The sequence below is a fragment of the Oreochromis niloticus genome, linkage group LG3 (genome assembly GCF_001858045.2).
Source record: "Oreochromis niloticus isolate F11D_XX linkage group LG3, O_niloticus_UMD_NMBU, whole genome shotgun sequence".
In the NCBI taxonomy this organism is placed as follows: domain Eukaryota; kingdom Metazoa; phylum Chordata; class Actinopteri; order Cichliformes; family Cichlidae; genus Oreochromis; species Oreochromis niloticus.
In genome coordinates, this window is record NC_031967.2 from 65,338,830 (window position 1) to 65,366,058 (window position 27,229).

Below are 27,229 nucleotides of genomic sequence, written 5' to 3' on the forward strand. Positions count from 1 at the left end.
CACTGATACATTTGGGTGTGACCAACCTCAAGCATGAAGTGTTCTCAGGTGGTAACTGGTGTCTCACTACTGGCAATGGCTCTGCTCATCATGCTATCCACCCTGGAAGACGGAAGAAAACAATACACGAGCCGAGAAAAGAGATGGACAATGCCTGATATAGATACGTGTTTAACAGGATCACAGAGAAAGACTGTTACGTCTGCTCGCACATGCCGAGCACATTAACACAACCATATATGGGAAACACCCATATGCACAAGTGAACAAGAATGACTTGTGTAAAGTGCACAATAACATCTACATCCTCATCCAGGAAGAAACGCTCAACTTCAAAGGTCAGACCACATGACTCAATCTGGGGAACTGACGTACCTGAACAATTCAAACTCTGGACAACTGGACAAAAGGTACTCAACTCACTCTTCCTGTGGGCAGGAGTTGGAAAACATGCTTTCAGAAGTGAGACACTGGACTATAGATTTGGCTTGTTCCTCAATGCATCCTGCAAGGTCAACGAGGGACAAAACCAAGAAATAGACGCTCTCAGAATTGCTGTAATGCAACATCGTGTAGCACTGCACATGATCCAGGCTGAGAAAGGAGGATTGTGTGTCTTATTCAACACCACATGCTGCACCTACATACCAGATAATGTACATTCTTTAAAAATGGCTTCAGATGCTATAGAGACTGTTGATCGGTGTTGGAGTTTCCCTGGTTTTATTTTGCTTTTCTTTACTTGTGTTATTCCTTGTTTAAAAGCTGTAATCTCACAGATGATAGCGACATCACTTACAGCATATGCGGTTGTACCATAAACGATGAAGATCATGAAGACTTCTTTTCCTATTTGTAAGATGAAGATGAAGTGCAACTAATTATGTAATAACTGAAAATGTGAAAGACAAGTAGTTACTTACTGATGAATTGTACATTTCATTTCACTGATAAACAGCAGGGAATGTCAAAGGAAAATTGTTTTTATATAGTGTTATCAGCTACATGAAATGTGCTCTTTTAGGATCACTAAGCAAATGTCTACGTGACTTTTCACCTAATAACTTTTGTGATGATAAACTTATTTACCAACTAACAGCTTCCTCTCTTCTGGAACATGCAGACTTAGAGAAGGGGAACCTCAGCTCTGAGTTCTTAGAATAACTCTGTTATCTTTGTACACACACACACAGACACAGACTTGTATAAATAAAGCACGCAGACAGTGATGAGACGCAGGTCTTGCGTTCCATGACTGCCCCTCGCGAGTGAAAGGACTGTAGTGTTTGTGTTTTCTAACTCAGGTGTCTCAGCTGAAGAACTACGGGGTGATTTAAATAAATCTCCTGTCAGAGACACAAGGCTAGCTGGAGTCTGTGTGGACTTACATCTGTAATCCAGCTGTGACGAAGACAAAGAAGTGCCTCCTGGCACTTAACAGTGTACGCTATGTTATTCTGTTTGTGCCGGGGGACCCAATCCTTGGGATGGACCAATTTTTGGCGAAGCATGTTTTGGGGTTAAAACCCACAGAGACACGGTGTTTAGAAAAAAATGTATCTCAAATGTTCTAATACTCCTGACACATACAGGATCACTACAGGTTTCCGCTTAGACAGCAGTTGTTCTTCTCTCCTGGATTACCTGTACAAGTGCCAAGATAGGTCTCCCCTGCAGAATTGGTTTTCCCTTCGTCGTGAGCACATGCTGGGCTCTCCAAATCACGGACAAACAGTATTCCAAATTCTTGATTTTTAGTTCACAAACACTTGTTGTAATGACTAACTACTCCTGACATTTTGGAGATGTTAGCTCTTTATACAGTAAAGTTACAGTGGGATACAAATAATATCAGGCTGATCCTGCCACGATTTGTTCCCCCGGTTCAAATCAAAGACAAACAGTATCCCACAGTTGTTTATGGTTTTAAACCCATTTTGCACAGAGAGGTATTTTTTTCTTGTAAAACAAAGAGGGCCAAGCAAAAAAAAAGAGATGTAAGGAGAGGAGTGAAGGAAACAAAGTGTTACAGTGTTCTTCACGTTTGATTTTTATGCTCACTTTGAATTCACAGTATGAACCAAAGTGACAGACTTTGAAAGACAGACAGTTTGACACACTGTTTAAAGAGTCTCCCGCCCTCCTTTCTCCCTCCATGGTTGTATGCTGTACCTGTGTGTCACACCTCTTTGATACATTAAAGAAGCTTCTGGAAAGGATCACCTGTGCAGCATCTTCTCTCCTCTGTCCTGCACATGTGTTTCTAATATATCCTACAACATGTACAACAACATGGCCTACCTGCTGGTCTGGAAGTCCAGCAGTTCATCTAAACAAAAGGCACTTAGAGTTAAACAGACATAGATATGTTTATCCTATCATAAAACAATAAAATACGGTATGTCCCTTTCCCACACTCCCAGGATGTGGGTGTGGGTGTGAAAGCCAGAGCACTCTGAAGAGGAGTGAACGCACCCCCCTCTTCATGCCACACAGACCATTCTTTCAATATGCCATCAACTATATACTTCTAAATACAAATGATTACATGCAGTATTCTACCATAAGTAAACTTATATTATTAAAAGATTATACTGACTACTAGAGTACAATTTCCCCTTGACAATGGTGTTAATGTAAAATTTTATACATTTTCTCTTCCTTTTCCTCTTGAGGTTAGAATGAAGGTGAACATCAAAGTTACAACATTAAATTGTATTTTTGCCTCTTTATCTTTCTTTTTCTTTTTTATAGCACCAAATCATAACAAAGGTCACCTCAAGGCGCTTTATATTGTACAGTAGATCGCACAATAATAAATACAGAGAAAAACCCAACAATCATATGACCCCCTATGAGCAAGCACTTTGGCGACAGTGGGAAGGAAAAACTCCCTTTTAACAGGAAGAAACCTCCGGCAGAACCAGGCTCAGGGAGGGGCGGCCATCTGCTACGACCGGTTGGGGTGAAAGAAGGAAAACAGGATAAAGACATGCTGTGGAAGAGAGAGATTAATAACAGATATGATTCGATGCAGAGAGGTCTATTAACACATATTGAGTGAGAAAGTTGTTGTTTAACCATTGCTTAATTTCTGTCAGGCAATTACTTAAACTAGACAGTGTATAAAACTCTGAGACTTTAAAAGACTTTAAAAGAATAACTGATTGTCATGGACATAGAGATGATAGGAGATATCATTGTGGTGCCAAATAATTTGGCCTAAAAAGAGTAAAAAGAGAATTGGGCCCAAGACAGATCCCTGAGGTACCCCACAAGATAGAACTCCTGATATAGACATCACTTGATTCAGATGAACAGCCAAAGTCATTTCAGATAAATATGACATGAACCATCTTAAAACAACACGAGTAATCCCAAATAAGTCCTTAAGCCTGTTTACCATAATACTAGTGATGGGTCCAACAACACTGACACACCGACGCTTGTATCAAGCTCACAGAGTGAAGCCTGTATCGGTGCGTTCGTCGCTTTAAGAAAAAGTCACGTGATCGATCCAGCTGCTGTATCACTCATTGCCAATGTGCCAAACTGTGTTTAAAAGGTACCGCATCCGCATCTGTTAACTGAATGAGTCGCCACCAAAAAACACACAATTACTCTCGCAAAGATAACAAAAAATACATATCTCTCTACAACAAATAGAAATACACATCCCTCCGTTACAAAATGGAGCCCGAAAGAAAAATAAATGCTTCTGCTGTGTGGGATCATTTTGATCTTTTAACTTCAAATAAGGTAATAGTTTGCCTGTCTGTTTCAGTGTAATCTATCAGAACAGGAAAAACAGCAATGTGACTTGCAGTGTAAATTATTTCTTTCATTTTATGCGGGCTAAATGTTGCATCTGTTCTGTTGAGCTTTCTTACACAAACAAAAGCACCTCCTCAGTGTTTAGGCATTACAGAGCCAAACATGAAAATGAGGAGACAAACACAGTGAGAATGAACATAGGTCAGCCTATATTGACACTGAACAGCTTTATCATTATTTTCTTTTTCATTAATATGCGTTTTATTATTTTGAAATCAAGAATCTAGGAAGATTGTTCTGGACCAGGCGGTCCTGAATTTTATTATAAACGACTGCCAATCCCTTAGTATTGTGGAGCGTGTCAGAGAGAAACATTCCAAGATTAGAGGATCCTTTAACGTACTGGAGGAATAGGAAGCCATATTATCAGAACCTTTTCCGCCTGGCTTTACAGTTTTTGTGTACCCCAACTTCATCTGTGCCTGTGAGTTTTACAAATCTGGGGAAATGGTGTCAAAAAAAACCCAATAGACTAAATGCAAAAACATTGGTAAAACTTATTTTTCTAAATAGAACTCTATAATAAACTCTGAGTCAATTACATTTAAATGGGTAATATTACATTCACAATACTTTCATTTTAATTTTCACTTAATGTCATTCACAATATATTTTTAATATGTCTACAATATTTGAAATGTAAAAGATATAAAATGATTCCATGGAAAGTGCAATACCTTACAGTGTATACAAGTATGACTGGGTCATTGAATCAGTGTCTGTTGTGAGTCTCAAGTAAGTTGCCTGCAATGATATTTAAGGTCCAGCAGGTGTCATTATGGAGCAAAACAGCGACACTGTTTCGACACAGTATCGATACAGTTTGGGAAATGTGCTGAAACGCTTCACAAGGCCTCATCTACCCATCACTACATAATAGATGCTGGGAACTGAACCAGTGCGAAGAGAAATAGTTATCATTTCCACAATACAATAGAGTAAAACACACTAGTGAAACAATAGTCAGGAAGAACATCAAGGGGGCTTGAAGTTGGTTTCATATGACCAAGCAAAGCACTGATGTCCTGTATTGTAACTGGAGTAAAGGAGGACTAAGTATCAGAGGTGAGAAAATTGTAAGGTTGATACTGAGAAGATGATGGAGAGATATTTGAGCTGATAGTAGTGACCTTATTTATAATTAGGGATGGGTATCGTTTAGGTTTTATCCGATACGAGTACTTTTGAAACGGTGCCGGCGCTTAAACAGTGCTCAAACCGGTGCTTAAAGAATGGAGAACACAAAATTGATCCAAAAACCTCTCATGTTTAGCTGTTTTTTTGTAAAAAGATAACAATGTTAGCCTTTTCTTCGGCTATAGGGGATTTATGGCATCACTCTTGGCTGGAAGCAGTGCATAATTAATGGAAAAAACATAATCTTTGTCTAAAAACTTCTCATGTTTAACTGTTTTCTTTGGTCATTTTAGCCTTTTTGGCCACGGTGAAGGGAGTATCTGCCATCAAACAAGAAGACAGCCGCATGTAACTACGACGGTGTTTGCTAGTTAATGTGGTTAGTAGTGGTGCTACGGATCAAAAATCTCAATTTTCGGATAAACAAATATAGAAAAAAAGACAAAAATTTGACTTGCCATTTACTTATTTAAGTATTTTTTCCCTATTAAAAAACATTTAACTGAAGACTTATTCCACACACTTATATAAAAACAATTTAAGGTGCAATATGGACATTATGGACCATGCTGGGCATCCTCTGCATCCTCTGCACACGGCCATAGACAACCAGAGGAGTATATTCAGTGACAGGTTGCTTCTCCCAAAGTCAAGGACCAGCAGACTTAAAAAGTCCTTTTTCCCACACGCCATCAAACTGTTTAACTCCTCGCTGGAGCGGAAACGGGGACAGAGAAGGGGGGAACAAGTAACTGTAGTGCCTTTTCACTGTGCAATAGGTTTTGTTAATATCCAGTGGTGTAATAGAATCACAATACTTGAAGTGTGCCATTCCCTTGCATTCTTATTCCTATTTATTCTATTTATCCCTTTTGTATTCTTTGTATTTATATATGTGTAAATATGGTATATTTCCTCTCACATTCTGCAACTTCTGTCGGTGCTGTGCTACTGGAAACTGAATTTCCCGGAGGAACCCACCCGAGGGATAAATAAATTTTCATCTAATCTAATGTAATCTATAGGGCAGTAGAGGGCTTTGTATCTACCACTCCGACGAGTGGTCACGGTCACGTGGCTTTCCGCAGCCCTGGAGGTCCACCCATTTGCCTGGGACAGTTCAGCCATAACTTTAAACTTCTCCTGCCCTTACATGCTTGGAACGATCTTGTCACACTGAAGTGGACGCACAACGAGATATGATAGCGTGGCTCAAGCACATTCATCACAGTTTAAACCACTTGTTTTGCACAACGGAATATGGCCTCCCGTCTGCAGCTAAACACCCCATTAGCTTTTGTAATAGCTTTAGCCCGGTCGGACTGGGCAGCAAAAGTGCTCCTTAAGTGCCGCAAACTCCTCTGCTCCGCCACTTGGACCGCTAGTGCTGGCCATAACTACCGCTTGACAGACTGACCACGGGCACCATGAACATACTTTTTTTTTCTTTTTTGAATCTTCGGATCACATGCGTACCGAACCGTGGAGTGGGATTGGTTCAGATTTCGGATCAACCATGATCCGTTGCACCTCTAGTGGTTAGCCTACTCAATGTAAATTACACATGAACACCATTAAGCTACTCACGCAGAGAAGAACGGCTGCTGCTGCCATCATCATCCGTCATCATTTCTGCTACACTGGCAGGGATAGGGGCCAGGACTCTCCTCTTTGGGTTCTTGGGGGATGTTGCTAACCCCCGGTCTGATAACAGGCACCACAACTACAGTAGATGTGCTCGGTGTGAGGTCTTGCAGCAAGCTATCAAATACGGTGCATTTCTCGGCTTTTAAAAAAATGCTATACATATAAGTATCAGCTTAAAGCACTTGTTGCAGGCTGCTGAGTTTGCATATTTTGCTGTAAAGTACAGCCAGCCTTTTGAGCGCTTCGCCTTGGGCATTTTTAATTTTTAATCGGTAGCTCTGCTCCAAAAGAATGTACCTGGGCCCGCCTACTATGCTTGTCATACACTAGAATCCAAAGTGTATGACAGGACAAAAAAAACACCGAAATGTGCGCTGCTTTTCGGTCTGGTTACTACCGTTCATGTCAGAACTGGTGCCATGCCGGTACCCATCCCTAGCCCTAATCGGTGGTGACTTGTGTGGACTTGGTACAGCTAAATATCCCAGAATGCATTTCTTTCAAAACTCAAACCTGGCAATGGTGGACGAGCGGGGCTAAAAACTTTTAAATATTACTGTTTCTGGGTCACAAAATAAACTTTTAAGTTATTTTCAAGCGAGAATGTAGTTGTGTAAGCTGCTCGATTTATCAAGATATCATATACAGGTCCTTCTCAAAAAATTAGCATATAGTGATAAAGTTCATTATTTCCTGTAATGTGCTGATAAAAATTAGACTTTCATATATTTTAGATTCATTACACACAATGGAAGTAGTTCCAGCCTTTCATTGTTTTAATATTGATGATTTTGGCATACATAACTCATGAAAACCCAAAATTCCTATTTAAAAAAATTAGCATATCATAAAAAGGTTCTCTAAACGAGCTATTAACCTAACCATCTGAATCAACGAATTAACTCTAAACACCTGAAAAAGATTCCTGAGACTTTTAAAAACTCCCAGCCTGGTTCATTACTCAAAACCGCAATCATGGGTAAGACTGCCGACCTGACCATCATTGACACCTTCAAGCAAGAGGGTAAGACACAGAAGGAAATTTCTGAACGAATAGGCTGTTGCCAGAGTGCTGTATCAAGGGAACTCAGTTGTAAGTCTGTGGGAAGGAAAAAGTGTGGCAGAAAACGCTGCACAACGAGAAGAGGTGACCAGACCCTGAGGAAGATTGTGGAGAAGGACCGATTCCAGACCTTGGGGGACCTGCGGAAGAAGTGGACTGAGTCTGGAGTAGAAACATCCAGACCCACCGTGTACAGGCGTGTGCAGGAAATGGGCTACAGGTGCCACATTCCCCAGATCAAGCTACTTTTGAACCAGAAACAGCGGCAGAAGCGCCTGACCTGGGCTACAGAGAAGCAGCACTGGACTGTTGCTCAGTGGTCCAAAGTACTTTTTTCAGATGAAAGCAACTTTTGCATGTCATTCAGAAATCAAGGTGTCAGAGTCTGGAGGAAGACTGGGGAGAGGGAAATGCCAAAATGCCTGAAGTCCAGTGTCAAGTACCCACAGTCAGTGATGGTCTGGGGTGCCATGTCAGAGCCGGTGTTGGTCCACTGTGTTTTATCAAGGGCAGGGTCAATGCAGCTAGCTATCAGGAGATTTTGGAGCACTTCATGCTTCCATCTGCTGAAAAGCTTTATGGAGATGAAGATTTCATTTTTCAGCACGACCTGGCACCTCCTCACAGTGCCAAAACCACTGATAAATGGTTTACTGACCATGGTATTACTGTGCTCAATTGGCCTGCCAACTCTCCTGACCTGAACCCCATAGTGAATCTGTGGGATATTGTGAAGAGAAAGTTGAGAGACGCAAGACCCAACACTCTGGATGAGCTTAAGGCCGCTATCGAAGCATGGGCCTCCATAACACCTCAGCAGTGCCACAGGCTGATTGCCTCCATGCCATGCCGCACTGAAGCAGTCATTTCTGAGAAAGGATTCACGACCAAGTATTGAGTGCATAACTGAACATAAATATTTGAAGGTTGACTTTTTTGTATTAAAAACACTTTTCTTTTTTTGGTCGGATGAAATATGCTATTTTTTTGAGATAGGTATTTTAAATTGATGGAGTTACAGACTAAATTAGATGATCTTTACCTAGAAAAAGCCCAGGGTGCCTTTATAAGATCGAGGGCCAAATGGATTGAGGCAGGTGAAAAGAACTCATCGTATTTTAGTAAGCTGGAAAAGAGTAGACAGCAGAGAAATTTAATCACAAGTTTGTTGATAAATGGGACTGAATGTAAAGATTCTAGAAAGATTGAAAGGGAAGTCTTCACTTTTTATTCTAAATTGTACTCCTCAGAATATTCAGCAGGTGATTCTGATAGTTTCTTTAATAAGATTCATAATCTCATCCCATGTATTGACGAGCCGTTCAAAGATCTGTGTGATTCAGAGCTTAAAATTGAGGAACTGGATTTGGTGATCATGAAAATGGCATTAAACAAATCCCCAGGGACAGATGGACTCACTACTAATTTTTATCAATTCTTCTGGAAGGACCTAAGAACTTTATTGTTTGATGCATTAAAGGAATCGATAGAGAAAAAAGAATTGATGCCAAGCATGAAACAAGGGTTGATAACCCTGATCCCTAAATCTGGTAAGGATAAAAGAATTTTAGACAATTTGAGACCCATCACCTTATTAAACACTGACTATAAGATCCTGTCTGGAGCTGTAGCTGAGAGGCTAAAGAAAGGCATCTCAAACATTATCAGTGAAACACAATCAGGTTTTTTGAAAGGAAGACTAATTCATAACAATATTAGGCTGGTTTTGGACCTCCTTGAGTACAGTGAAATACTCCAAGAGAGAGGATACATCTTGTTTTTGGATTTTTACAAAGCATTTGACTCAGTTGAACATACGTTCATATTAAAAACTCTGCAGTCTTTTGGTTTTGGAGAGGATTTTGTCAATGTTATAGAGATGCTTTATAATGACATTAACAGCTCTGTTTTGCTAGAACATAGTACATGTTCAAGGTTTGAGGTTAATAGAGGGATAAGGCAGGGATGCAGCAGCTCTCCACTTTTGTTCATCATGGTTGCTGAGCTGTTGTCTATTCTGGTTAAAAACAGTCATATTGAGGGGTTAACTGTGATGGGTGAACGGATAATAATCAGTCAGCTGGCAGATGATACCACCCTGTTTTTAAAAGATGAGGACCAGATTCCTTTAGCCTTACAGGTGATCAACCACTTCTCCAAAGCTTCTGGCCTACAGCTGAATATTAATAAATGTGAAATTCTAGCTCTGCATGAGTGTCCCCTTCAAGTAATAAATAATATACAGATCAAAAAAGAGGTGAAGTATCTGGGCATTTTAATTTGTAAGGATAAGACATCAACAGAAAATAAGAATATCTCTACCAATATAGAAAAGTGTAAGTCAATTTTGAACAGGTGGCTGCAAAGGGACATAACTCTGTTTGGGAGAATCTTGCTAACCAAAATGGATAGTCTGTCCAGACTAATCTATCCAGCCTTTTCTCTGCCCATATCTCCAAAACTGATTAAATCTATAAATAATCTTAATTTTAGGTTCATATGGAGGAACAAATGTCATTATATAAAGAAAAATGATATGATTAAGAATTATGAAGAGGGTGGGGCTAATGCCATTGACTTTGATGTTATGAATGGTGTACTAAAATTGAAATGGTTAAGATCTTTCATTAGGAACAAAAATTCCTTTTGGAACATTATTCCCAATGTGATTTTTGGCAAAATGGGTGGAATTGACTTTTTGTTACGTTGTGACTTTGATTGCAGTTCGTTACCTGTTAAACTCTCAGCTTTCCATCAGCAGGCCCTTCTGTACTGGAAATTAATCTATAAACATAACTTTACTCCTCACAACACTCCTATATGGAACAACAGGTATATCCGTTTGTGTAGGAAATCTGTGTACATCGATGAATGGAGATCTAAAGGGATTTGGGCTGTAGCTCATTTTTTGGATGAGAATGGGGTCTTATTAAAACATGAGACGTTTTGTGAGAAATTTGATGTAAGGTGTACTGCTAAGAAATATAAATCCTTAATAAAAGCCATCCCAGTCCCTTTGAGATCAATGATAAAAGAAGATTTTGTGCACTCTAGAGTTTCTCCTGGATTGAGGCAGCTCTGCATAGCTGGAGTTGAATTTGATGACAGCAGGTTTACAAACAAGGTGATCAGGAATATTTTGATAAATGAAATTTGCCCTAATCCGGTTAAAAGAAATTATATCCTTAAAGAATTTGAGTCCATGGAGGTTAAGGCGATAAGAAAAAAGTATATTTCACTTCCTCTTTCCCCTAAAGTAAAAGAGGTTCACTTTAAAATCATTAATGAGGTTTATCCAACCAATGAATTCCTAAGACGGAAATTTAACTTAGATGTTAGATGCCTTAGATCTTAGATCTTTGATCTTAGATGCCTTAGATCTTAGATGCCTGCACATTTTGTGAAAGTGATATTGAAAGTCTGGATCACTTGTTTTTCACTGAAAAAAAGGGATTGGCCAACTCTTGGATTTACGTAAGCATCTTGCGTGTATTTAACATAAGTGCCTCATGCTTTAAAGTTAAGTGTAACTATATAGTGTAGAAACTACATGATATGCAGAGAGGCTAAATTGTTCATATCATGTTCGAGTGAAGTAAGTCAATAACTTTCAGTCTCATACGCTTTGGATCATGGTTTCAGGAAGGCATCCATCTCAGTCAAATCGAGCAAATTGGGTGGTTGTTACATTAAAAAAGTCTAACTTGTAATGTAAACACAATAATATCATGTTTCTATAAACAGAAATGTTAAGGGAAAATCTCCCAAATAGAAGGCTGCCAAAGTAAAACAGAGACACAGTGAGACAATATAAAAAATCATATGTACATGGGTGAACTCTCGGGAGAGTCAGAGAGTCACACAGTACTCTTCTTTATTGCAGGTTATATAGGCATGTAGGTTACACAGCAGACGGAGGCAGTCTCCGCCTGTTCTCAGAATATATTGCTTAACTGACAAATGCATATCTTACTAAACATTCTGTCCGTACTATACTAAACGTCTGCTTAAGTGGCATTTTCCGTTGCTCTTTGCACAGGAACTTGTCTTCACAGGCATATGATAAGCATAGGCAAGGTTTCATGTTTTATCAGGGTGAATCGTCATTCAGAGTTTACACAATCACAAGCAAAGCATATTTGAATAATAAACAAAATCTTTTCACATTTCCCTCCTGTTGTTTAACTTTCACACTAGTTAAAACACCATTGGTTTATTATCTGTGCATGATTTCTTGCAGCGCATTTTTAATCAGCACGTCATACATTGGTGTATCACAGTATTTCAGTGTCAGGTGGATTATCATCATCTTTGTCCATGGGCAGTGTCAGGTATGCCTGCACATGGACTGCAACAACTTTATTAATTATTGATTGTACACATGGCAAAATACAAGAAGTAAAACAACAGAGTAGGAGTAGAAGAACTCCTACAAAAACCAGTCCTTTTATTAAAAGAGATTTCCAGGAACCACTCAACAGCCGGGTAAGCCAATCTTCAGTGTTCGTGACATAGTCCTGTTGCTGAGCGTCCCTGAGTTGTTTCAGCGTGCGTAAGGCGTCGGTCATGTTGGAAGAGTGAACATTATCTGGAATGTACGTACAGCATGTGTTGTTAAAGAGTATACAGAGTCCTCCTTTTTCAGCCAGAATCATGTCCAGTGCGACTCGGTGTTGCATCACAGTTATGCGCAGGGCATCAATCTCTTCATTTTGTTGATTGTTGATTTTGCATGAGGCATTCAGGAACAGTCCAAAGCGGTAATCCAAAGTTTCAATCCTTAAAATGTTCTTTCCGGTGCCCACCCATGGAAACAGTGAGTGGAGGACCTTTTGTCCGGTGGTCCAAAGCTTAAATTCCTCTGGCACATCACTGCCATAGATGGGGTCATGTGGTTGTACTGTGGAGACGTCTCGTCGTTGTTTTGTAGTCTGAGAGCTATTTACAGCTGACATCCTGAAGGTGTGGTCTGAAATGAAGATTGGGGCACAGGTGCCCGTCCATCCGGGTGGCAGTATGAAGTAGGCACGTTGTCCACACAGCCAGGCCATTCCCTGCACCCAGTAGGTGCCGTTGCTGGGCGCAGACGTGTTTACAGGTGCGCCCTCTCCGTTGGCTGTGGTTTGGTTACAGTTGGTGGTGTCGCCTAGGGGTCTGTTACCGTTGTCTTGTCGGTAGCACATGGAGTGGTTCTTCCCTGGGGTTTGGTCCAAGAACACTGGGAAGTGAATGGACGTGTTCCGATTCGTCACGTTGAAGTTGATCCAGAAGAGCTGGTCACACGTTCCGTTGTCAAATCCAGCGTTTTCGACGGTGATTACCTCGTATCGGGGTGGTCCCTGAAAGATACTAAGAAAGTTAAGCGAATAGATGATAGAGCTTGTCTCATCAATGATGATTTTCTTGTGTTGATAGCCAATGCCCGCGAAGCTGGCAGCGCACTTGGCTTGTGTTTTATTCATGTAGTTTCCATAAAAAGTGGGATGTGTTGAAGTGCATGGCATGTGGGAGCAGACGTAACATGCAGTGTTGTTAGGCTCTCCCTTAGTTCTGTCATGTACGTAGCGGTACCATGCGTTATTCATCCATGGGTGAATGTGGTCTTGTGTCATGTCACGGAGGTGTGAATTGTCATGCGTCCATCTCGTCCGTAGATGGTGCTGTTCGTTTTTGTACCATCCTCTAGAAACATGAGGAGTCCTGCTGAGAGTAGGAGGACAGCCACGAGGACAACAGGAGTCTTCATGGCGACCAAACACACCTAGGTCCTCAGGTGAGTAGACTACTGGCAAGAAGCAGAGGGCGGGATATACCCGATCAGCCCTCCCTTCACCAGTCAGATCACCTGAAGGTAGGGGTGCCGGCGCCTATGAGTCTGGGCTGTCACTCACTTTCTTGCAGTGGCTTTGGTGAATCCAAGATGGTCTCTCTGCTATCTTACAGGCAGTTGGTGTGGTGATAAGCACTTGGTATGGGCCTTCCCAACGGGGCAAGCTCCAATTCTTTCTATGGAGAACTCGAATCAGGACCCAATCACCTGGCTTCAACCTGCAAGATACTGGAGAAGATTCAGAAGGCAGTTTATTGTTCAAAACAATATCTTTGTTTTCTAGTAGCTTCGACATCCATTCTGCTAGTGTAGTTTCTCTGATTGATTTATCTAAAGGTTCACTTGTGATTGGCAGTGGAAATGGTCTGCCATGAATGATTTCAAAAGGTGTAAGTTTTTGTGAACCTTGTGTTAATCTCATCCACATTTTTACTAGGCCTATGCACTCTGGCCACGGCCTTCCTGTTTCTTCCATACATTTTCTAAGCCTCTGTTTTATTGTGCCGTTTGTCCTTTCTACTAGGCCGGCACTTTGAGGATGATAAGCACAGTGATATTTGATGTTAAACCCTAGTGCTTCAGAGACTTTGCTGATTACCTCATTGACAAAGTGTGTCCCATTATCTGATCTTATCAGAGTGGGGATGCCATATGTTGGAATAAAATGGTTACATAAGCATTTTGCTACTGAAATGGCATCTGCTTTCTTTACTGGATAGATTTCTGGCCATTTTGAGAATACGTCTATGATCACTAGAGCGTATTTTGAGCCTTGGCATTCATTTAGTTCAATAAAATCCATGTGGATTGTGTGAAAAGGATGAGGTGGTGTGGGAAAATGACCTCTCTTTGGTCTAAGATTCCCTTGTACATTGTGTTTTTGACAAATCATGCATGTTCTGACAAATTCTTTTGCTGAAGTTTCGAAATTTAGAGTGTAAAAGTGTTTTGGAGATTATATCTCCTATCCCTCCTGTTGACGCATGGAGAGTAACTCCATGTGTCACTAAGGCTGCTGTTTTGTGTAGAGATTTTGGAAGTATTGGTTTTCCTTCACAAATCATCAAGTCATCTCTTAGTTGCGCTCCGCATTTCAGCCATTTCTTTTGCTCAGCTGTGGGAGCTGCTTTTTGTTCATCCTTTGTCAGTAAAATTGTTTCCCTTTGTAATTTCATAGTCATTCTTCTGATGTGCTGCACACTTGCAAATTGCTAAATGTCGCATCACATGAGGAGTTTCCTCCCATGTAAATTACTTGTGTTGCATCAATCAAGCAGAAAGCATCTCACAATTTATTGTATTACCAACTAAATTTATTGTCTGGTCACTGCTTGGTCATACCAGACTCTCTCTGTGTCTTTATTTATTCTTCTCTGTTTTCACAAACGTTTCACCTATTGTCCTGCAAGCTGGAGAGTTAAATGTCAGTAGTGGGTAAATTCAGCAGTTGATAACAAAACTATTAAGTTTTTCCTGTTTTAACACCAATGTGAGATATAGAGGCGCACATATAGTGTGTGCTCTAGTGTAAGCTGTTCTTCATTGCATGTATGTGTGTTAGTACGCTTGCATGCAGGGCCTCTGGGCCTGTCTCACCCAAAAGGGCATTTTCTTAACAGTTGCCTTTCACTCGCGTGTGTTAAGAAAGGCAAATGTGCTTGTAGCAGTTGTGAGATTATTATGCTGTCATATATTACATTATACCTGTAATCAAAATGAGTGAATTATGATACTGCTGTAGGCCACATCATACTTCTTGTGTAATCAGTATGTAGTTTTAGTTTGCATCATACTTCTGAGTTAAAAGAATGTGAAAATCATTAGATTTATTAGATAGGTTTGTATTATCCTATACTGCTGATTTACTGTGAGTGAGTTACACTGTTTCATGACATTTCATACTGCCGAGTTATGAAGAGAATATTGTATTCAGAGAGTAGGGGCCTCTCTCTTTTTTTTTCTTTCTTTGTGATAGTAAAGAGAACAGAGCACATGCCACGGGAGCGTCACCCCCACCCTTGGTGGAAGCAGAAAAACAGGGAGCCAAGGTCATAACTCAGGCTCACAAAGAGTCAGAAAGAATGTGAATACTTAGTTTTGTGGCTGTGGCGCATTCTGTATAGCTTCTTTTCTTTGTTTTAGTAGCTTTCTGCCTTCACCTGAGGGTGTGCCCTAAGCATGTGACTTCAGGTCTCCATAATTGGAGTTTATTTAAAGATAAATAAGATGATTTCATATATTGCTCGCAGATCATGCACTAGACGATATGTTGCAGTATTAGCCTGCTTCAACACTTAAACAAAACATCACTCTTTGTTTTATTATTATTATCATTATTATTATTATTATTATTAGTATTATTATTATTATCCTGTCTCAAAACAGAAAATGAAATTGTAGTTGTTCTTGGCTGAGAAACACAAAACCTCTCTTTTTTTTTTTTTTTTTTTCAAAACAAGAAACTAAGTTTTAATCTCTCAGCCTTGTCACATAAAACAAAACAGATAACCCAGCTCTCAGCTGGCTCTGGACTTATCATCATCAAGGACACATGGTGAGAGCTACTTCAGAAGTTACAGTACTCATCACTCAAGCAACATTTCAAAAAACAAAAGAAACAAAAAACAAAACTCAGCACACTGCACAGAGAACAACAACAAGACATAACTGAAGATGTTGTTCTTGTTTGTTCTCCTTGAATTTTAGGATAAAGTTATTACATCTGCATTAGTAAATCATATGCCTAATCATTATGTGTAACTTGCTCATCAGCTTGGTAGTGTCCACATATTTAATTCATTTTATTCAGCTTCTCAAACCGGTAGCTTTAGCTGTTGTATACAGGGTTTGGCTTATTAGTTGTTAGTATAGGTTTGCTCTTCATCTTTACAAAGTCTCATCTAAGATGACAGGTTTACAAGCAGGTCAAGTGTCTCTATACACCTGATTAGTGTAGTTATTTCCTTATTTTCTTCATCTCCTATATCATTGTACTGAGTTTGAGCAAACCTTAAGCTTGAATCAGACTACTTTTAACAATCTTCCACCTCACATCATAACTGACTGAGGTGCCTCTTCCTATTAATAGTATGTCATTATTAATGTTATCGTTGTATTGTTTTTCCTTTTTTATAACAGCAATAGTATATCACAATACACTACTTTACTACTAATATACAATAGTATATTAGTTTATATTTTATTATGTATCCATCAAAGGCCTGTGTGAACCTGCAGCTTCACACCTTCCCAAGCTGGAGACATTTTCCTTGGCTGAACAATGACACAGCCTTAATATGTCTTATGCATCTCTCTTTTTTATTTGATATATTTTGTGTGAATTATCTGGTTTCACGCATTCATTCATTGGTTTCCCATTTCATGCTTATTGTCTTAACTTTTGTTTATTCCACTTCATTCCTCTTTCCATGCTTTAAAATATTACAACTCTTGTGTATGCTTTGATTTCTTTTTAGCTTCCTTTTCAGTATTTATTTCTGCTTGGAGGGTTTCTTTTAATTTAGTCAATGCGGAGGGGCTACATTTTCCCTCTCACGTGGGACATTTAGTTTTCTTTGGATTTCTCCATCTATATGCACTAATTTGTCCGGCGCCTGGACATTTCTTTTCTAGCCACTGCTCGTCAGCAGTGAGTTTTGTTGCTCTATTTCCCATTTTCTTATTTGTTTTATATGTTTATTTCTACTTATTTTATTTCTTTCTTTATGTATTTAGCGCTTAGTAATACACACACACCTGCGGCGCTTTCACTGGCACGAGAACAGAGAGAGGTGACTGACACGGCCTTCTACTTTCAAGCTATTCTTGAAAGCGGTGTCACCTTTACGTGATAAAACACGACCTTCCTCTCGATTCACCAGTACTTCAGCAACCGACAGTAAACAAATCAGTGGAATAGTTCAGCCTCCTTATTGTGCTGTAAAAATCAACTTATTCCACCAAAAAAGACAATAAAAGACAGACAGTTTTAACGCGTGTTCACGCTACCAGCTTCCTTAAAGCGAGCGTAGTGCTTCCAGCCTTTTAAACTGCGGAATGAGTCCACGCAGGACTACCAATTCCGTCTTACAGGCGAGTCTATTTTTACCCTTTCAGGGAGCTACCAATCATTCTTAGACGAGCTCAATATTTATTTTACTGCTTCCAACCCTCTGCGGGCGAGCTGACTACCAGTCCTCAGGACGAGCTTAATGCTTCCAGTCTGTCTTGGACGAGTCTTAAGTTTCGTTTTCGTTTTTGCGCAAACCTTTATTATCTCAAAGTGGTCTGTCCTACCTTGGCGCTGGTTTCTTCAGATGCACCTGATCAGCCCCCGACGGTGCGGACCGCTTGTAAAACGTTGCAACGTGGGCTTCTCGTACCGACGGGACCTGGTGAGGTGCTTTCTGTGAGAGCTGCTTTAAATAGGCTGTCTCATCCGGCTTCGAAGGACCAAGAAATGTTAAGGGAAAATCTCCCAAATAGAAGGCTGCCAAAGTAAAACAGAGACACAGTGAGACAATATAAAAAATCATATGTACATGGGTGAACTCTCGGGAGAGTCAGAGAGTCACACAGTACTCTTCTTTATTGCAGGTTATATAGGCATGTAGGTTACACAGCAGACGGAGGCAGTCTCCGCCTGTTCTCAGAATATATTGCTTAACTGACAAATGCATATCTTACTAAACATTCTGTCCGTACTATACTAAACGTCTGCTTAAGTGGCATTTTCCGTTGCTCTTTGCACAGGAACTTGTCTTCACAGGCATATGATAAGCATAGGCAAGGTTTCATGTTTTATCAGGGTGAATCGTCATTCAGAGTTTACACAATCACAAGCAAAGCATATTTGAATAATAAACAAAATCTTTTCACAGTAATTAAATCATGAAGGATCTGTATGAAATTCAACAACTTAATTTGTTCTTGTTGAGATGACATGATACAATCTAGTAAGAGTGGTTAGTTGCTGAATTCATGAAATTCACAAGATCGCACGAGATGTCAAACTGCAGGAAAATCACTGGAGTTATAAGAGGCAGACAACTACACACACACCACGTGTATGCTATTGCTATTTATTGTGGTTTAACCTGTCAAGGACAAAAACGTACAAAAAAATTCTGCATCAAGCCTTGAAATCATAGCTTTCCTACTTTTGTTAAGTCTAGATTGTTGGCATGGTGGTTAGTGCTGTTGCTTCACAGTAAGAAGATCGTGGGTTCAAATCCACAGTCTGGCTAGTTTGCACTGGTTTCTCTCTGGGTATTCTGGTTTCTTCCCACAGTTAAAAGTCATGCAGTTGTTAGGTTAATTGGTGATTCTAAATTACCTGTCAATGTAAGTGCAAATGGTTGTTTGTGATAGACTTATGAGTTGTCCAGGGTGTACCCTGCCTTGTAACCTATCACTTCAGGGTTATTTCCCAGCCCCCCTGCAACCAGGATAAAGATAGGAGGATGATAGTTGTTGTACATCCATTCAATTTTTATGGTAACCAGGATCTAGACTTTGTTGAACATTATATAATATGAACAGAACATGTAGTATTTAAGTGACCAAGTAGTATTGGGGTAAAAGTTATTGAATAGTGTTGAAATAAAATGACAAAATTGTAAAGGATTAAAATATTCCAAGAGTTCAACTTACTTCATCTAAACATGTTTCAATCGCGTTTTATGAACACAAAATGCACAGGTTTACTGAATATGAAAAAGTTGTGTTGATTGAACTCAATTGTTTAAGTTTCTGCCAAAGCAAAAAATTTGTGTGCAACCGATGTCCACTATTGAATCAAGTAAATCCAACATGGCCTCTTTTTCAGTGTTCTACTGTGAATCAGTGCACTCCTTCTGGACTGACATGTGGAGCTGGCTGCAGTCCAGGAGAATTCAGTTACCACATTTGACGGTGACAGTAATTAAATTTGGAATACTTGCTGAGAATGCAGATTTTGACCTGTTGATTAGGACGTTTTTGTTAATGGGAAAATTTTTTATTCATAAATGTAGATATTTTAAAGCTAAGCCATGTATAAACAGATGGCTGAATGACTTTAAACTCTGGGCTAAATCGCTGAAACTTGTGAATAATAAGAAAGCTCATAAGCTTGTTGCCTTATTTAACGAGTTTGATCTATGTTGAAAAAAAAAAAGAAAGAAACCTCCCTATGTTGTAATCATGACGGCCCTTTTTTGCTTATAGTATTCGTTGCCTTTGGTTCAAATCCTTCATTGATTGTTCTTTCTTTTTGTAGCTTTGTGTTTATTGTTTGTTTTTTTTGTTTGTTTATTTTATTTGTTTGTTTTTTTTGCTATATTGCTCAACCGTGGTTGTTACATATTGAGATTACTGATTGTGCCTTGTATGTTATACCAAGTGTAAATAAAGTTCTAAAAAAAAACGCGTACTACGGACGGTGAAGTGCGGGAGTGAGAGGGTTGTGAAATGGGACGGTCTAGCCCTTGTCGTGCTGTTCAGGTTGCCTAGCAACCATGATACTAACTGCGACAAACGTGTCATACAGCAGTGTGTGACAGAAATGAAGGAGAAAAAATGTTCTGTTGGTCCTTCATTTTTGTCATGACATCACTTTAGTTGAGACCATGGGACTGTAAAACATGATTGTTGGGCTTCATTTCTGTACTGAACAGTCATTTCAAGATTAGTTAGTAAATAACAATCAGCCAATGTTGTTCATGAGACTAAAGTCATCTCACTGTGGTAATGTAAATATAATATGGCCAATATTATATGTATTGTCAGATTATTATGGTGTATACATATATATTTTACAGGATATATTACAGCAGTGAGCTTGAACTCTGGGTCAAAGATTAAAGTTGCAGTTATTTATATTTCCTATCACCTTAAATCTTCACTCAAAGACAAGTATCTTTGACAGCGTATATATAGATGTATTATACATAAGAGACAAATATTGTTCGTCTAATATGTTGGCATTATTACATTTGGCTCAATGCTTACATATATGTGTAAAAAGAAAATGTACGAGCTGTGAAAACTGTTTCTGATAGAATGAAGAGTAGACTGATATATGAAATATTCCTTTATTGGGTGAGAAAATCAGACCATGTCATAACTGCTTTAAGTCATACAGAATAGATATCAGAGCCTTAAACAGGCTGACTTTTGCTAAATGGGTCAAACTGGGCAGAAAGTACACAAACACATAACATCCTTATAGAATATGATGTAACACTGTAGATCAACTTACCTCAGAATATATAAAGCATATAAACAATTACAGCAATATGATGCAACAAACACAGCAGTGCTACTAATCCAAAATACTCAAAGCTTCATAGAACTGAAACAAACATTTATTTTTAGCTCCATTCTGCTGCTGATACATACTTTAGGTTTCTGAACATTAAACTTGCTGCTGCCTTTCATAGTGTGTAACTTGAAGGCCCTGAGTACTTTCTCCCACACTGAAAACACAATATTTGAACATCACCTAATAAGACTGATTCAGGACAGACAATTAGTTCTTTTAAACTTTTCTAGCAGTCCTTCACAAACAGGGAACAGTCTGTCTATTCTCTCCATCTGTCAGCTGCTGCTGGCTCTTCCTCCTCCTCTTCCTCACACACTGCTGAGTTTGTCCTGGTGGATCATCAGGGGTGCAAAGCCTCACACAGTGGGTGTGATGTTTTTATTACTACCTGCAATTTATTGCAGTTTACTTTTATTTGCTTAATTGTTTACTAAATGTTTTAGGTGTGAAATAAATCGCAATGGTCGGAGGATGTGTTTGTGCGGGGGCGTGGGGGGGGGGGGGGGGGGGCATTTTTCTAGCAAAAAAAATTTGGGAAACACTGATATAAGCTGAGATTCAAGACAGAGACACACTTGAATGACAAGCTTTATTCAGGACAGAAGCTTACTGCTTACAGCAGAAGCAATTCATTGGTTTTAACTCTTCCCAATCAGGTCACAGGGACAGACGATACTGTCCAAATAGGAGTCTGTTTGGGCTGAGCTGTTACAGCAGGGTGAAGCAGACAGTTACACAAAATTGGATAATAAGTAGAAAACAACAGGCTGTACCATACTGTTTCCTGTGAACAATAAAGGTGGCAGTTAAATTAAAAATAATCTCTGATTTATTTATTGTACCTTGCAGTGAATGATAATACCTAGAGGGTGAAATAAAGTCACATAATTTTCTTTTTTTAATTCTATTTAGAGTAAAATTTAGTTGTATGTAAAATTTAAATTCTATTTGGAGTGAAAATGTAGTTCTATTTAAAATAAATTTAAATTCAATTCTGAATAAAATTCTGCTCTATTTAGAATAAAATACTATGTAGAGTAAAATTCTGTTCTATTCAGAGTAAAATTAGGGTGGAGTTGTTTTTATTTTATACTAAACTGAGTAAATTATCATCGTGTGTATTAAAATATTTGCACTGAATAGAGAAGATTCTGAAAGTTTAACTCTACCGTAAGAGTAAACTTTACTCCATTTAGACTGGGACCAAATACTGTCTTTTTTAGAGTAAAAATTTTTTTTTAATTTGAGTAAAATTTACTCAGTGAATTTTACTGTGTACCTGCAAAGAAGTTATTGACATCTTGGCTAAGATCGCGCCACATTGGGCCTCCTCACCGGACAACGCTGTGGATACCGTCCATCGTCTAGGGAAAAAAGAAGCAGGTAGACATCGACAAATAATAGTTCAGTTCACCATGAGTCACTACTGAGAGGCTTTCTGGAAACTGACCAAGGATTCCCAGGTGTGCAAGGAGCTAGGCGTCTACTTCAAGCAAGATTTCTGCAAACTAGACCGGGAGGCAAGAGCTGCAGTTTGGCCCAAAATGGAGCGAGCTAGAGCTGAAGGGAAGAACGTCTGCTACCGAGGGCATGCCGGTTACATCAACGGAGTTCGGGTATTCCCTGGGTGACTGTCGAACTATTCAAAATAACCAGTCAGCATATTACTCTATGAGTACATTGTGTTTTGCTAACAATTCTATTTAGGTCACGTTCTTTAACCAAATTATAAGAATGCCAAAAGTTTTAAATAGGCAGGTTCAATACTTACTGTTTATATTACCTATTTGGTACGTTACTATATTGATTTTTCATAGAGGTCGTTTGCACTTTGTGAATTCAGTTTTAAGGGATTAAGTACTCCCAATTTTATAGAGTTCTACTTTTATCTGGGTACTTGAAGTACAGTCAACCTTTCTATTTTGCTTTCTCACTTCCCTTTTATGTCATTCCTTAGTTCCAATGTTAACTGTGTGTCTTTAAATACTAGGAGTTTAAGAGACACTGTTAAAAGAAAATCAGTATTTTTGTTCTGTAAAAATGTAAATGCTGTTTACTGTATACTGCTACAAGAAACACACTCTGTGGAGGCAGATGAAAATCTTTGGTGTAGTCAGTGGGGGGAAAGAATAATTACTAACAAATCAGCTGGGGTAGCCTTACTATTTAAAAATTTTCGTAATAAAATTGGAACTCATAGGAAAGACAGTCTGGGCCATTGGCTAATTTGTGTTCTCAAAGTGGATAATAGCTTTTTGATCCTATGTAATGTTTATGGTTACAACAATGTAGCTCAGAACAAACTTTTATTTACTGAGATTACCAATCACCTAAAAGAACTAATCTTATATTAGGTGGAGATTTCAATATGGTTTATGACGAATGGCTTGATAGATGACCCTGTAAATTCCATTCCCATCATATAAATTCATTTTTAAACAACTTCCGTCTAAATCTCAACCTAATAGATCCTTGGAGATTAGCAAAACCCACTTGTTCAGTCCTTTTCGTGGTTCAAGCCTGATGGTTTGGCTAAATCGCGTATCGACTTCTGGCTAATCTCAGACAGTTTAATGCAGAATAGTGTAGATGTGGGTGTCTCAGCTGCGCCTTTATCCGACCACTGTGTGATACATTTCAGAGTCACTCCTCATCTTAAAAACTCTTATAATAAAGGTTACTGGAAGTTTAACTCATCCCTGCTTACCAATGAAAATGTTAGTAACGAAATACTTTGACAACTAGAAATTATTTCAACTAATGAAAAAAACTGGAATCACTATCACTGTATGACACCTATAAATCAAATGTTTTACAACAGAAAAGCTCTTCAACAAAAATTACATGAGGTCCGTCTCTTGTACACAAAACTTGAAAAGCATTAAAATGCTCATTCAGACATACTGTTTGCAGTGCAAAGGTAATCAACAATAACCTCTCATCCTTCACAACAACATGGTAGATCTTGTGAAAAACTGGCATTTCACAATGGAGTTTTAAACAAACAACTAAATCTGAACAGTAAATATTTCCATGGTGTTTTGCCCATCTAACATTTAACACCTTGGTGTTGATTGGTAGCTGAAGAGTCTCTGCTATCTTACAGCCCCAGTCCAATGCATTTAAAGAAAGCATTTTACCTGGTCCAGTGGTCAAACGCCTGCCAAATGAAAGCAATATGACTTTGATGTTTTATTGCCAATGTTTTATTTACATTTTTGAAACTTTTCAATTGTTTCTTAAAGAAGTTGTGGTGGGATCACTTTGAAATGCTTTATCAAGGAATTAGGATTTGACTGGGACCTCTTGCAAATGAAACAAAACATTCCAGCTCAACACCCTTAGTGGGAAAAAAATATATTCAATGCAGCATCCGAGCCCTCAACTCTGCAACCCTAGGATTCACTTTGGTTGTATCAACATCTATCTTGTAAATGGTGGTCTGCAGGAAGTTGTACATATTGATCAGATCGTGGTTGTCATGAACTAGCTGTGTGGAGGCAGATGAGGACCCAAACGCAAAACTCACGGAGACAGGAACTGAACTCAAAATCACTGGTTTATTGCAGGCCTTACAACAAAACAGAACTAAACTGGGAATACTAACAGAAGACCGAGGGAACACAGAGAGACACACAGATTCGGGGAGGAGACATTGACGACGCGACACTGAACTGAGGGAGACATGCACATAAATACACAGAGGTTTAATGAGGGAAGTGGGAGCACACGGGGAACACAGCTGACACAGATCATCATAACGAGACATGGCAGGAGTTAACATAACACTGACACATACTGACGAGACTGTCAAAGTAAAACAGGAAGTACACAGAGGTTCAGACAGGAGGAGAGAGAGAGAGAGCATAGACATAACAGGCTAGGGAAAACATTGAATGAAACACAAGGAGGGGAAGCGAGGGCTCACAGATACACAGAGGAGCACACAGGGGTAATCAAATAAGGGACATCTTAACAGAGCAACCTAGAAACCAAGGCATACTGTAAATAAAGAACAAAACCCAAAACACGAAAACTGAGAATGCTGGGCCAACATGGCCCAGGATCATGACAGTGGTCATATGACATACCAAAGACAAAGTGAGCTTTGAAAAGCTCATCAAAACAAGCAAGAGAGCCTGGTGACTTACAAGGTACTGCACGTTTGTCTATCACAGGGGTGGGCAATTCCAGGCCCCGAGGGCCGGTGTCCCTGCAGGTTTTAGATCTCACCTTGGGTCAACACACCTGAATCACATGATTAGTTCATTACCAGGCCTCTGGAGAACTTCAGGACATGTTGAGGAGCTAATTTAGCCATTTCAATCAGCTGTGTTGGTTCAAGGACACATGTAAAACCTGCAGGGACACTGGCCCTCGGGGCCTGGAATTGCCCACCCCTGGTCTATCACAATGAAGTACTTGTGAATCACACTCCTCTGAGTGCCCACTGCAAGAAGGTATGGTTGAAGGCTCTCCGTGATGCCATCGAGATGCCCCTGGATGCTAGTTCCCGTCTGTGACACAAAGACAGATAAACGTTCCAACATGATAAGACTTCGGTTAAAAAACAAGAGGCTGACAGAATTAACTGTTCACGCTGATGGACGTAGGAAGTGTTTTGAACAGCTGATCGGATCGGCAAAGCGTTTTTCTGGAATATTGTTTTTGTTGCTGCAAGCGCTTTTTATGCAGTTTTTGCAAAGCTATATGTAGAAGGAAACTGTGACCTAGGACAAGCTGATGGCATAAGATGTAAGTACAACTTCTCTAGTTTCATATGCAAAAAAAATTATTGCGCTAGCTTATGTGGTTGCAGAGCTACTGGGATTTAAAAATAGTTATGCAAAACGGAGCGTGTCCGCTCCGACCAGCTTTAAAGGGTTAAATAATTAATTAAATGTGTCAATAATTAATTAAAATGTGAAATACATAAATAATTAATTAAATGTGTCAATAATTAATTAAAATGTGAAATACATAAATAATTAGTTAAATGTGTCAATAATTAATTAATTACATGTGTCATAACTATTTATTTAATTAATTAATTAATTAATTCCAATTTTAATTAATTATTGACACATTTAATTAATTATTTAATGGTGTATTTAAGTAATTCATTATGGCAGTCCTGGCGTTCCATACAAAGCCACCTAAAGCACAAATAATTACCCTTAAATTTGTCTGTTTGTCAAGCACACTAACTTTTTATGTTGCTGATCCGGTCTACAATATGCAGAGCTGTGCTGAAGAAAAGAGCAGAATCTTGTGCTTTTATGACAGTGATAATAATACATATAATATATTCAAATTTGTGTCAACTTTCTGAAAGGGTATACAGCAAACTACATAGCTTACTCGGGCAAGAGAAGTGTCGTCAGCTCTCCGTCTTGTTGTAGGACTGTGTTCCAATAATATGGTGTCATCAGAGTCTACTTCAATTTCTCCACTGGAACTGGTAAAGGAGGTGCTTGAAGAATCTATCAAATCATAAAAATTATAGAGGTCACTTTTGTGCTGCCCCTGGTTGCAACAATTTGTTTCATGTAAGGAGACTAAGGATGCACTGTCCACTTTGAGTGTGTGTTTCTTTAGCAGTAATTGACTACGTTTTTTGGCTAGCTGCACTCAAACGGGAAAATCCACCTCGTAGCCGGGTTTGTAAAGCACTTTATGAATGAGCAGTGTTGAAGATTTTTAGTTGTAGTGCCTTGATTTTCCTGTGTTTTAGCCAATGAGTGACAGAATTGATAACATAAACTAATGTAAGTTTATTAGTCACAACCAACCACATGACATCACATTCCATAACAAACAGAAAATCTTTTTAAATGTTTAGCAGTTATTTCTTAAATCCAGCTTCAGAAATAGTTAAATCAAGGTCAGTTTTTGAAAGCAGGGCTTCATGATGTAAATTAGCCTTTATATGTTTAGTGTTTCATGTCTTCTTGCCTTCTTGTTTAAGTTTGTATGACGGTTAGTGTTATTTGCACAATCACAAACATTGTAGTACCCACCAAAATATTGAATTATTTGAAAACAATTCAGTAAATTTATTAGCTTGCCTTACACAGAACATGTTCTACTAGCCAGGACTTAAAGCAGTGATTGAGTGATTCTAGTGACATTTACCTATCTGCAGATGTTAGATTTTTCTTTGCTTAAGTTAAAATGCTGTTACCAAGCTGATGGAACATTAAACTGTTAAAAATTCCATCAGGGATAGAAACTCATCATTATTCCATTCCCGTGGGATCCTGAAAAACGTTTGGCCAATCTTAATATTTGGACCAAGTAATTTGATAGGACCACTGGCTGTGCTTATGTAACTGCTCACACCTTCTCCACTTGCAACCAGGAAATAAACTGGACTGTGGTTTCTCTCCCCACTACGCTGCCAATTAAAAGTTTA

The 27,229-nt window shown here is 39.1% G+C and overlaps 1 protein-coding gene and 1 long non-coding RNA gene across 2 annotated transcripts in view; one reads left to right on the forward strand and one right to left on the reverse strand.

Moving 5' to 3' along the window:
- The window catches only part of LOC102078817 (zinc finger protein 665), a 1,047,781-nt gene that overhangs the window by 965,016 nt on the left and 55,536 nt on the right, over positions 1–27,229 (forward strand). The gene's annotated exons all lie outside the window — the stretch shown is intronic.
- Positions 12,829–17,865, reverse strand: LOC112846337 (uncharacterized). Its single transcript, XR_003219258.1, has 2 exons — positions 17,808–17,865; positions 12,829–13,739 (listed from the first exon to the last, which is right to left on the reverse strand). It is a non-coding gene; the product is annotated as an uncharacterized LOC112846337 (long non-coding RNA).